Below are 11563 nucleotides of genomic sequence, written 5' to 3'. Positions count from 1 at the left end.
CCCTAAAGAAAAACCTACGAGCTCCCCCAGCCCTAACAGAGGACCCACCATGCCAGTGTGCTGGAGTCTCCTACAGATACCAAAAACTGGGAGCATGGGTAACGGATATGGAATCAAGTAAGATAAACGAGAGGTATCCATAACAGTGACATCAATGAGCTTGTCATATGATATATTCTAGGCATTCTGCAGGCATCATCTCAGGAGGTAGGTATTATTATCTCCATTTTATAGATGGGGAAATTGAGGATCAGAACCACTAAGGGGCTTGTGACTATTACACAGATAGGGACAGAGCCAGGATTCAAACCCCGGCCTTTAGATTGCAGAGTTGTGGTCAAAGGTTAGACTATTCCCAGTGAAGATAACATGACAAAATCAGTTTCTTTACATTTCCAAGGTAAGAAGAAAGCTCTATTACGGAGGATTTAATAGATGTTACTAGGTTCTCCACCTTCTGAAAATAAACCCCCAGGCCCCCACATTCCTATCTGGAAGTCCCAGTACTCTGGCATGGGTACTGACTGGAAACCTGCAGGTTAGATACCAGAACTTGCTGATGATCTTTAACCTTTGAAGGGAATGTAAAGAAACCAGGAGTGCAAAGCATCCTTGCCTCTGCACCATCCACCTGTCCTGTGCACCTCTTACTTTGGAGAGAGTTGCATATCACTGATTCTTAATCACATATTTAAACTGTGTTTTTCCAGATCCAGACCCAATTCCCCAGCGTCAAATTGTGTCAGTGGGGAGGGATGCAGACTGCAGTGTGAGAGTGCTCACTGAATCGCATTCTCTGCTAGTGATGGTATCTGATGCATGTTAAACACCTCCCTGCAATTCCTCAAGTGTCTATTAATCAGTGAACCAAGAATACAAAGGGCACTAAGGAAAATCTGCCATTGCAGGGAAAAAGGCAGATTGTTAGAGGCCTCCTTACTGATGCACAAAGCTAAGGTGGTGATAATATCAGCCCAATCATTGAGACACTTTGATCCACTGGCCACAAAGCAAGATAATAAAAGAGTTCCCAATTCAAAAGGGATACTGGCTGAACCAAGGAGAGAATTGACCAAAATTGTTTAAAAGAGAAACTTGGGCCAAGTGCAGTAGTACAAACCTATTGTCCCAGCTTCTCAGGACAGAGGCTGAGGCAAGAGAATTGATTGAACCAAGGATCTTGAGACTAGCATGGGCAACATAGTGAGATCCTGTTATGGTTTGGATAGATGTCATCCAAATGCTCATGTGTAAGACAAAGCAAGAAGGTTTAGCGGTAAAATGATTGAGTTATGAGAGCCTTAACCCAATCAGTGAATTAATCCCCTAACAGGGATAAACTAATTAGCAACTATAGGCAAGGTAGGGTGTGTGGAGGAAGGCATGCCTTTGGTGTATATATTTTGTCTTTTGTTGAGCAGAGATCTTTCTCTGCTTCAGAGAGACCAAGTGAGAAACCACTTTCCTTTGCCTCCCCTTTTCACCCCTGTGTTCTACCTCAGGTCCCAAGGAATGGAGTCAGCAGTCTAAGGACTAAGACCTCTGAAACCATGAGCCCCCAAATAAACTTTTCTTCCTTTTGTAAGGGTCTGGCGAAACGTCGGAGGAAGAGACCACCAAGAGACTGACTCATGCAATTGCAGAAGGGGGTTTATTGGGGATCCATTCCAACGCGCTGGGGCTCCCGGCCCACTCAAGAAGGGTGAGCAGCCAAGAGCCCCAAGCAGGGGTTGAGCAGAGCTTAAGTACACTTCTTGGGGAGGGCGGGGGCTTTGCATACATCAGAACAAATCAGCATGAGGCGCAGGAAAATTGAACAACAAATCTGAGACATGATTTGTACATTTATTAGCGGGAACAGATTGGGCAGGGGTGATTGGTTATTCCTAAGCAGGTACACATTCAAACTGATTGGTTCGGGCCCTGTATGCTCTAGGCTATGAATCAGCAAAATAGCCTAGTAGGGCGTTGTCTTAACTGCCTCAGGGTGTAGCAGAGGAATTTAACAATACCTGGTCCTTCACTTTTTAACTTCAATTTCTTTTACTCTTACATTCCCCACTCCTTTTTCCAACTACTTTTAATCTTAAAAGTGATAGATCATAATTATTGAGGGGTCTCATTTTCCATTTCTGCCAGTGGAGCATATTGCTGCCTGATTACCATGAGTTACACTTGTCCTATCTGAGCCTGGAGGAAAGAAACTATGCGGTTAAGCACACAGGGATCCACAGTCAGTAACAGCATAAGAATGATCAAGGGTCCGGCTAGGGCTGATAGGAGTGTAGTTAACCAGGGGGACTGGGCAAACCAAGACTCAAACCACCCTTGTTGAGTTTCCCTTTTTCTTTGGCGCTCTTCAAGGCGTTTTTTTAATTTACTCATAGATTCTTTTACAACTCCAGTATGGTCAGTATAAAAACAACATTCTTCCCTTGGTGCTACACAGAGGCCTCCTTCCCTCATAAAGAGAAGATCTAACCCCCGCCTGTTCTGCAAAACAACCTCAGAGAGAGAGGTTAAAGATTCTTGCAAGGCTGTGATAGAAGTCTCTAATGTTTTTAAGCCCTGATCTATCACTGTTTCTAACTGGGCCATTTGTTGTGACCCCCAGATCATAGCAGCTGCTCCCGTACCTACTCCTGCAGCAGCTCCTATCCCCAACAATATGGCTAGAGTGAGGGACACTGGTTCCTGGTGGAAACGGGTTATTTGTCCCCCTACTAGACCTTCAAATGATTCTGCATCATGAAAAAGCACCCTGGGGAGTACTTGCACCATCACACAATAATTTACTGAGCTGTCAAACACCTGGACTGAAATGCAAGGAGTTAATCCTGAGTCACACGCCCACCAGGTTCCTTTCTCAGGGACTAGAAAGCCCTGCGTGACATTGATTTCTCCTATCTGGGTGCATATGTGCTGTTTACTTTTGGGTGGGGACCCTAGACATAAACCTGTCCTGGTTACTTCTGGGAGAGTTAACTTTGGATTTTTGCCCCAACTACAGGTGGAACTCTGCGTCTTCACAGCATAAGTCCCATTAACTGCTATTCCTTCATAATAAGGGGGCGCGGCAGAGAGGCATAGCCAGCAGGATTGGGTGAGGTCTGGCTGTGTGGAATTCAGTACCGCGAAGGTTCCTTTAATTAATTCCCAGGGGGAGGAGTCAGCTATACTCCGGACTGGGGAAGTAGACAAAGACGGAAACCTGGAGGATTGAGATAGAAGAGGGGTTCTGGTAGTTCTAAGCAAAGGGGGTTTGGGATGCTTAATTCCTGGCTTGAGGGGATTGGGCCCTATTGTGGGATTTTCTTCCTGCTTAAGTCTGGTGAACCAAAGTCATAAGTGGGGCCATAAACACAGAACCGCATTCCCCAGTTATTTCCTGTAAGCCATGTTGTCCTGAGGTAGCCCCTTGCTTTGGAGATGAAAGTTATATTGAGGGGGTTACATAGAATATTTTTTTCCACAGCGAGTGTTTGACACTCGGCTAGTTAAACAGTTCCTAGGGTGTATCCAGGTGTCATTTCGCCCTACCTGAATCATGCTGTCTGGGGAGTTTGGTTTCCACCATGCAGCTCCCGTTTGTTCACAACCCCAAGATTTGCAATTGAAGTCATTGGGCCCTCCACAGATTCGGACCTGTTTGCGGCTTCAGAAATCAGCTGGGCACACATAATAATCAAGACTGGCTAGTCTACACCTATGATAGGGGCAATGACATCCATGATACATATGGTGTGGGGAATGTTGCCCTGGCTTGGGGTCAAACGGGATCTGTGTGGGGTCCTCTATGTCAGGGAGGTCCCAGTCAGAGAGGCCTATGGCCAGTTGACAAATGTCCGGATGGAGAGATAGCCACCAAGTCCATAGGGGGGCTATATGTGAAATAGACCATACTACTTGTCCAGTGGGATTTATAATCTGCCAGTGTTGTTGAACAGGCTGATGGGGATTAGGGCTGCAGGTGGTCAGGGGAAGAATCCATAGCCCTACCCACACCAGACACACAACTTGAGAGGGTTACCAGTCTGTTCCAGTTTCCAGCCGGAGTCTGGACAGGGCACAGGCTTGAGATGGAAGGCATGGATCCAGGGAGTGATCCCATCTACTTTCACCGCTGTAGGCGTTATAAGCAGCACCTGGTATGGTCCTTTCCAGCGGGGTTCCAGGGATGACACCTGATGTCGTCTCACGAAGACGAAGTCTCCCACTTGATATCGGTGTGGGGTTCCCTTGTCTCCGGGCTGATAAGCAGTGGCCAACTGTTTCCACAGGTATCGCTGGGTGTGTTCAAGGGCTTTAAGTCTGTTAAGCAAGGGGGTGTGAAAGGAATCGTTAAGTCTCAGGGTTGGGGTCAAGTCCCTGATTGGAGGAGGGGCACCATAGAGAATTTCATAGGGGGTAAGGTTACACAAAGAGATGCAGGGGGTATTTCTTGCACGAAACAGTGCATAAGGTAGGAGCATAGTCCAATCTTTTATGCCGGTCTCCAAGCTTAATTTTGTTAAGGTCTCTTTGATGGTTCTATTCATCCTTTCTACCTGTCCTGAGCTCTGGGGTCTATAGGCACAATGTAACTTCCAATTATCCCCAGGGTCCTGGCCAATCCCTGACTTACCTGGGCCACAAATGCCGGTCTGTTATCGGAGCCCATTACCTTAGGCAGTCCAAATCTTGGAAAGATGTCTTCCAGAATCTTTTTGACCACCATCTGAGCAGTTTCTTTCTTCGTGGGGAAGGCTTCGACCCATCCTGAAAAAGTATCTACAAAGACTAGGAGATACTTAAGTCCATACCTTGCTGGCTTGATTTCAGTAAAGTCCACTTCCCAGAACTGCCCGGGTCTGGTCCCTCATAAGCGCTTTCCTACAGGAAGCTTGGATGGGTATGCATTAACTAATTGGCAGACTTGACAAGCTCTGGTCACCTGCTCAGCTATTTCTTTTCTTTGTGAGCCAGTCAACAATAAGTCCTTTCTTTTGTCCTTCAAGAGTGCCTGTAACTTCTTTGAGCCTAAATGGGTGAGCTGGTGAACATCTTTGATGTAAAGTTGGGCTTTTTGGAATTGTGAACTTGGCTCTGTAGGATCCCGGAGTTCGGTGTCCATGTCCCCAGGCCATAAGTTGCCTGAATGTTCCCGCGCAGCCAAGTTTCCTGGTTGTTGTTCCCCCGGCGTGGAAACAGTTAACAGGGTCACTCCGTTTAGGGCTGCCAGCTTAGCTTCCTCATCTGCCCGTCTGTTTCCAACTGCCACGGGGTCATTCCCCTTCTGGTGCCCCGACAGTGCACTATAGCTAGTTCTTTAGGGCCTTTTACTGCCGAGAGAAGGTGGAGGATCTCATCTTTGTTCTTTATTTCCTTCCCAGGGGAGGTTAATAGCCCCCTTTGCTGGTAAGTAGCCCCATGCACATGAGCAGTGGCGAATGCATAGTGGCTATCAGTGTATATGGTGGCTCTTTTGCCTGATGCTAGCTCCAATGCTTTTGTAAGGGCAATTAGCTCTGCTTTTTGAGCTGATGTTCCTTCTGGAAGACCAGAAGACCAGATAACATTAGTTTTGCTAACTACTGCTGCTCCAGCCTGCCGCTTACCTTCTTGGAGGAAGCTGCTCCCATCCATAAACCATACGACCTCAGGGCGGGGCAGTGGCTGATCCTTTAAGTCTCGTCGTACATTGGTCTCCTCTGCCAGTATGTGTTGACAATCATGAGCGACGGGTCCTGATGATTCTTCTGGCAGCAGTGTAGCCGGGTTGAGTGGAGCAGGGGGTCCCAGCGTTATTCTGTCCTTGTCAAGCAAGAGGCTCTGGTAATGGGTTATTCTGGAGTTTGATAGCCACCTGTCTGGAGGCTGACAGATGATGCTCTCCAGGGCATGGGGGGCTATGATGGTTAGCTTCTGCCCCAGTGTTAACTTATCAGCATCCTTTGTTAGAAGGGCTGCTGCTGCTATAGCCCTTAGGCAATGGGGCCACCCGCTAGCCACTGGGTCCAATTTTTTTGATAAGTATGCTACCAGCCTTTTCCAAGGTCCCAAAGTCTGAGTGAGCACTCCCCGTGCTATTCCTTTCTTTTCCTCGATGTAGAGAGTGAAGGGTTTTTCTACATCTGGGAGAGCTAAGGCTGGGGCGGATAGCAGCACCTTTTTGATATTATCAAAAGCCTGTTGGTGTTCAGGGGTCCATTGGAATTGGGCATCCCCCTTTATCAGCGGGTATAAAGGGGCAGCCAAAGACACAAACCCAGGAATCCATAACCTACAAAAGCTGGCAGTCCCAAGAAACTCTCTGAGCTGTCTCTTATCAGATGAGGGCGGTATCTGCACAACAGTTTGTTTTCTGGGTTCAGTAAGCCATCGTTTGTCACCCCTAAGTGAATAACCCAGGAAGATTACTTCTTGTTGACAAATTTGGGCCTTTTTGGCAGAAGCCCTGTATCCGAGCTGAGCAAGCTCGGATAATAGTGCTTGGGTCCCAGACTCACAGTTCTCCTTGGTATTGGCTGCCAGCAGCAGATCATCCACATATTGGAGTAGGGTGACTTCGGGGTGTGCAGTTCTGAAGTCGTTGAGGTCCCTGTGGAGAGCTTCATCAAAGAGAGTGGGGGAGTTTTTGAGCCCCTGTGGGAGTCTAGTCCAGGTTAGTTGGCCAGATGTTCCTATTTCTGGGTCTATCCATTCGAAAGCAAACAACAACTGACTGTCCTTATGCAGGGGCAAGCAGAAGAAAGCATCTTTTAAGTCCAGCACAGTGTGCCATTTCTGCTCCGGATTCAGAGTGCTAAGCAAATTATATGGATTAGGCACCATGGGGTGAATGTCCTGCACTCTGTTGTTGATCTCTCTCAGGTCTTGAACAGGACGGTAGTCCCCAATTCCTGGCTTTCTTACTGGTAACAGGGGGGTATTCCAGGCCGATTGACAGGGCCTTAGGACCCCAAGAGCCAGGTATTTCTGAATATGGGGTCTTATCCCATCCCTAGCTTCTTTGCTTAGAGGGTATTGTTTAACACTGATTGGAGAGGCAGAGGCTTTTAATTCTACTACTACTGGAGGTTGTTTTATGGCTAGACCTAACCCAGAAGTTTCTGCCCAGGCATTAGGATAATCTTTTATCCATCTCTGGGGTAGTCTACCTGTTTGATCGGTCCCAGGGGCCGTGAAGAGTTGATGTTCATCTTCTACTGACAAAGTCAGAGCCGTGACTATGGGGGTCTTTACTGAAGGGTTTAGAAACTCCACTTGGGGACCATCGGGGTTAAAGGTTATTTTAGCCCTGAGCTTGGTGAGTAGGTCCCTGCCCATTAATGGGGCTGGGCATTCTGGGATTACTAGGAAAGAGTGGTGAACTTTTCCCCTTCCTAGGTCCATAGTCCTCTTTGTTGTCCAAGCCCGATATTTACTGCCATTAGCCCCTTGAACTAAGGATCTTTTATTAGATAGAGGGCCCAGTGGGGCCTTGAGGGCTGAATATACGGCTCCTGTATCTACTTCAAAGTTCACTGGGGTCCCCTCCACCTCAAAAGTTACCCTGAGCTCGGGGAGGGGATCCGAGCCCTGACTTTCCTAATCATCTTCTAGAGTCAGCATGGCGGGCTGACGTGATTGCCTCTTTTTGGGCCCTCTTTGGCCCAGTGTCCTTTTTTTTTTTACAGTAGGCACATTGATCTGAGGCCAGGGACAGCCTTTGGCGTGGGCCCAGGTATTCCTTCCTGTCTCCCTGCTTTCTAACTTCTGGCCTGTCTGCGGCTGTGACCAGGACCTTAGCCAATGCTTTAGTCTGCCTTATGTTTCTCTCATCTTCCTTGCGTTCCCTTTCTTTCTCCCTCCTCTGTTCCTTCTCTTCCTCAGTTTCTCTCTTATAATATATTTTCTCAGCCTCTCTGACTAAATCTCTTAAGGTCATATCTTGTAGTCCATCTAAACATTGTAACTTTTTCTTAATATCTAAGGCAGCCTGTCCAATAAAAGCCATTGCAACAGATGCCTTTTGGTCCTCTGCCTGAGGATTAAAGGGAGTGTATCTCCTATATGCTTCCATAATTCTCTCCAGAAACATGGAGGGAGATTCATTGGGTCCCTGAATTATCTCTCTTACCTTGGCCAAATTAGTTGGCCGCCTAGCGGCCGCTCAAAAACACACTACAAGAGCCCGGCGATAAGTGGACAGATGCTCCCTACCTTCAAAGGTGTTAGGGTCCCAGTTGGGTCGGTTTAAGGGGAAGCCAGCTTCGATGATGTTAGGGAGTTGAGTTGGTCTCCCATCTGGTCCAAGAATATTCTTTCGGGCTTCCAAGAGGATTCTCTCCCATTCCTCTGTTGTGAAGAGAGTCCCCAGAAGCTGTTGGCAGTCATCCCAAGTGGGCTGGTGTGAGAACATCAGCGACTCGACTAAACCTGTAAGTCAGGTGGGGTCCTCAGAAAAAAAGGGGGATTGCTATTTTTCCAGTTGTACAGATCTGAGGAGGAGAAAGGCCAGTATTGGTAAGCCTGCATCTCTCCCCCGCGCCCATCATCTATCGTGGGCCCATAGGGACGAAGAGGAAGCATCACCAGGGCTTCCGAGTTCTCCATTATCCGCCGCCTGCAGGTTCCTTTAGCTGGTTCAGGTTCCTCCGGTGGGGGAGGGGCTGCTGCCGCTGCTGCCATTGCCGCTGCCACGGGGAAATCCCTGGGAGGGCTTGGGTCTGACCCAATTACCTCTAGCGGCGGGGTAACCGAGTCAGCGGCGGGAGGGTCATCTAGGATGGGTTGGGGGTTTGGGAGCATGGGTAGAGGATAAGGAGGGGGAGAAGAGTCCTGTGACTCAGGGAGAATGAAGGGACCAGGGGGAGGAGCGGAAGGTTTGAGTGATTGGATCGTGGGGGAGGGGGTTGGAATGGGAGCTGGGACAAGAAAAGGCTTCACCCACGTGGGAGGAAATTCACAGAGGTCCTGCAAGGTTAAAATATATGGCTGTTGATCTGGATGGCCACGCGGCCCCAGCTGAAAGACAATATCCCTGACTTTGCAGATTAGAGGGAGGTAGAAGGACCCTCCTGGGGGCCATTTAACTCCGAGGGTGGGCCATTCAGAAGTGCAGAGTGTCTGCCAGGTCTGGTGTTTCACTGAAAAAGAAAGATTCTGGGCCCTTGAATGGACAGGGACAGAGGCGTGGTATGGTTTTGTCCCATACTGGATGTTGCTCAAACAGAGACAATACAAACGTGACACAGACACACAGTAAACGTTTAACACAAGTTCAGAAGCAAAAATTAAAGACAGACAGTCAACTTAACCTGAAAAAAAAAAGAATGGCCGGCAAAGCCAGACGGGTTGGCAGCAGAACACCTGACGAGGGCGCCTCCGTCCCTCTAAGGGCACTTCCGTCCCTTTACCAGATGAGGGCTCTTCCGTCCCTCCCCGAGTCCTCCAAGGCGTCCCTTGGAGAACGTGGCCTGTGGCTTCAGGACACATCTGTCCACCACCACCAGGGAGAACTTACGCTCTCCGCTGGCAGCCACCCTGCCAACCCAAACCGAAAAACCAGAAAAGCTCTGAGAGCTCACGTACTCCACTGAGCCAAAAACCAAGCCCTGAGCGATCGCAAAGGAAAAACAACAAAGAGAAGAAGGAGAAGAAGAGGAGGAAGAAGAAGAAGAAGAGGCGCCTTACTTACTTACCCCCTAAAGCAGTCCGTTGGGGTCTCCCTGTCCGGCGATGCGCATTTCCCGGCCAACGCACCAAATGTAAGGGTCTGGCGAAACGTCGGAGGAAGAGACCACCAAGAGACTGACTCATGCAATTGCAGAAGGGGGTTTATTGGGGATCCATTCCAACGCGCTGGGGCTCCCGGCCCACTCAAGAAGGGTGAGCAGCCAAGAGCCCCAAGCAGGGGTTGAGCAGAGCTTAAGTACACTTCTTGGGGAGGGCGGGGGCTTTGCATACATCAGAACAAATCAGCATGAGGCGCAGAAAAATTGAACAACAAATCTGAGACATGATTTGTACATTTATTAGCGGGAACAGATTGGGCAGGGGTGATTGGTTATTCCTAAGCAGGTACACATTCAAACTGATTGGTTCGGGCCCTGTATGCTCTAGGCTATGAATCAGCAAAATAGCCTAGTAGGGCGTTGTCTTAACTGCCTCAGGGTGTAGCAGAGGAATTTAACAATACCTGGTCCTTCACTTTTTAACTTCAATTTCTTTTACTCTTACACTTTAACTATTCTTGTCAGGTCTTTTAGTCATAGTGGTGAAAAAGCAGACTAAAACAGACCCAATTATTCATTCATTCATAAATCAATTAATAGCAAATAAGTAAATAAGATGAAAGAGTAAGATGGAAAAATCATTTGCTCTTACAGAACTTTAATTTTTCCCTTACTGTAAAATAGCCCTAAATACTATCAGATCTCTAGTTCACAAGAATAAGCAAGATCCATAATGATTCCCAAGGTTCTGCCTACCTGCTTTTTTATGCTATTCTCCTCCCTGGGAAAAGCTGACACCCCTAAATCTGTCGCTGTTGCCTACTCTTCAGTCCCAGATCCTTAAATCCAATTGTCTACAGGACACTTTTATCACAATGTCCTCTAGGCAAAATTACATCATATATCCAAACTACTACCCATCTTTTATTTCCCATCTTGGTGAATGTTACCACCATTTAATGATTTTCTACCAGGGGTATTTGGAAGAATGGCATTGACATTTTTCTTATCACAACAACCGGGGGTGAGGGACATTTAGTGAGCAGGAGGCCCAGGATGCTAAACAATACCATCCCACACAATGAAAATCTGTCCCTCCAAAATATCAACAGTAACACCAACTAGGACTTGGAAGTTAACCTACATCTTTCCCTCACTCCTCATCCATCTTCAAGACTAGTCAACTCTACTTCCTACATCCCCAGTCTGGCCCATCCTCTCCCTCCCTACAACCATATGGGGATGACCACACTGGTCTTCAAGTTACCCTCCTATACCCATACCCACTCACCCATTCCCAACTCACTTTCTTTTTTAAAATTCTTTTTTTTTAAAAAAAAAACAACTATGGATTGAACCCATAGTTCAATCCATTGAGCCACATCTCCAGTCATTTTTCATTTTTATTTTAAGACAGTGTCTCACTAAGTTGCTGAAAGTCTTGCTATATTGCCAAGGCTGGTCTCAAACTTGATTCTCCTGCCTCAGCTTCCACAGTCAAGTTGTGGAGATTATAGACACACACTACCACACCTGGCCCTAATTCACTTTCTGTGATTCTCCCACAGCTATCTGTAAGACTTCTAAACTTGCCCTTTGTCTCTTCCCTGCCTCAGGGTTCAGCACTCTTACAGGGATACCCAGGTTGCAGGTTGCCTCAGTATCTTTGCACACACAATTCTCTTTTATTGAAGGCTGGGTCCCTATTTCTTTATCTATTTGTCCTTCAAGACAAATGCAAGGGTCACCTTGTTCTAGAAGCCTTCCCTGACACCATCCTGAGTTAAGGGCCTGCTTGTGCACAGTGGGATCACATTTACTGCCCATTTTGATAATTGCTGCCATGCTTACTCTGCCTCTGTTGG

The 11563-nt window shown here is 47.5% G+C and overlaps 1 pseudogene; it reads right to left on the bottom strand.

The window, feature by feature from the left end:
• Positions 1 to 3299: 3299 nt before the first annotated feature.
• LOC143389811 (uncharacterized) lies at positions 3300 to 8772 on the bottom strand (annotated as a pseudogene).
• Positions 8773 to 11563: the final 2791 nt, after the last annotated feature.

Source organism: Callospermophilus lateralis, unplaced genomic scaffold, assembly GCF_048772815.1.
Source record: "Callospermophilus lateralis isolate mCalLat2 unplaced genomic scaffold, mCalLat2.hap1 Scaffold_65, whole genome shotgun sequence".
NCBI lineage: Eukaryota > Metazoa > Chordata > Mammalia > Rodentia > Sciuridae > Callospermophilus > Callospermophilus lateralis.
Note: the sequence above shows the minus strand (reverse complement) of the source record. Positions and strands in the feature narration are given on the sequence as shown.